This window comes from Sturnira hondurensis, unplaced genomic scaffold, assembly GCF_014824575.4.
Source record: "Sturnira hondurensis isolate 20B ecotype Veracruz unplaced genomic scaffold, ASM1482457v3 Scaffold0004622, whole genome shotgun sequence".
Taxonomy (NCBI): domain Eukaryota; kingdom Metazoa; phylum Chordata; class Mammalia; order Chiroptera; family Phyllostomidae; genus Sturnira; species Sturnira hondurensis.
Genome location: NW_028077253.1, coordinates 1,741,536 through 1,743,133, shown reverse-complemented (window position 1 = coordinate 1,743,133; position 1,598 = coordinate 1,741,536). Strand labels below are relative to the sequence as shown.

At 37.5% G+C, this 1,598-nt stretch overlaps 1 non-coding gene across 1 annotated transcript; it reads left to right on the top strand.

Annotated features, from left to right (window-relative positions):
* The first annotated feature begins 1,038 nt into the window (after nucleotides 1-1,038).
* On the top strand, nucleotides 1,039-1,169 carry LOC118986889 (small nucleolar RNA SNORA38). Its single transcript, XR_005066478.1, has one exon. It is a non-coding gene; the product is annotated as a small nucleolar RNA SNORA38 (small nucleolar RNA).
* The last annotated feature ends 429 nt before the right edge of the window (nucleotides 1,170-1,598 follow it).

Here is a 1,598-nt window from a genome sequence, read left to right as displayed (position 1 = left end):
AGAAAGTGTATAGCATTCACACTATCTATCATTAGCAGAGTCAGGATTTGAGTTCATGGTCTTTTATGTCCACATTTTTCACACTCAGTTCAGTGGGTAATGTTTCTTCTCTTACTCTTCTCTTGGCTTTTTTTTTTGTGGGGCTGAGGAGGATGCCAAGACTGTTAGCACTATCCATATGTAGCCATGGATAGTGGTAATGGCAATCCCTGGTTGTTCTACATCTGACTTAAAGAGCATTCAACTGTTAGAATTAGTTCTCTGAAAGTCCATGAGAGTACAACAGGTCCATCACAGTGCTCTGAATTCCTCATTTGATCTCATCAACCAGGTAGAATAAACATCTACCAACAGATATTGTTTCTAATATGCTCTGTGGTTTCTGCTTAACAAATCATCTGTACTTCATATAAGATGCAAAGATGCTTTATGAAAGAATAATAAAATGAAAATTAGGCTGCCTTTTTGTTTTACAACAGAAAGTTGAGATTAAATGTGTCATTTTTCACCAAAATATTGTTTCCCATTACTGAAGAGAAGTGATGGGCCTGAGGGGCTCATGCATTACAAATCTCATGTACTTCAGATAGCTAGTAAATCACTTGCATTTTGCCTATAGTACTTTCTGCCGAGCTCAGCATTTATTGCTTACAGCCGAATACAGACACCTAACTCATCCATCAAGTTTTTATAACCAACTGTAGCTTTCTTTCATTTGCAACAAGGAACTGGCACATTTACAGAATGAGAATAAGTGAGGGATGCTTCACACACCCCAAAGTACCATGCAAGCAATAAACAATATATGAATTTTATAAGGGAGAAAAAAGAGAATATATTTACTGATATCAAGAGCTAAGAACTTTTGAAATCATCCACCCACAAACCAACCTCACACCTGAATGTCCACATTACCATCTTCCCAAATGCTTAGATCATTTAACGTGTCCTTCATTGTGTATAATATTTATTCGTGGACCAAGACTGACCATCAGGAACTTAATATATTTTCTTCCTCTCAATTTTTTTGTAATCTTACCCTCCTCCAAAGGCATGTCTGTGGGTCCCTCTCCTTGGACACCTAAGAATCGGAGGCAGAGAAATGTGGACTTGGAGAAGTCTGGGGACTGTCTGGTCTCTGCAGGTTCAAGGTCAACCACTTTACATAGGAAACAAAAATTCTTTGTAATCTTATTAACCAATGTCACACCAATAAATTTAATTAAAAAGTACTTTGTTAAAGTCTTCCTTCACATCTCCTTTCCTGATCTGTTGGGACAGGGTTCTCCACTGTGACTGCATTTTAGAAGTGCCTGAGGAGTTTATTAAAATACAGATGCCTGAGTTTTATCCCAGAGATTTGAATTTAATTTCTCTGGGGTGGAGCTCAAGAATAGGGATTTTTAAAAGCTCTCATGGGTGATTTGAATATTGAGACTCTCTTCCTAGAATGAAGAGGGAGCAGAGGAAAAGCAAACAGAGTCCATTCATTCTGCGCCATTTTCCCCTTGTTTTCTCCCCAAGTCCTCAATATTAGATAACATTCTTTTTTATTCACTCAGATGAATATGTTTCCACTGTTAAAGAAAACAAAAAAG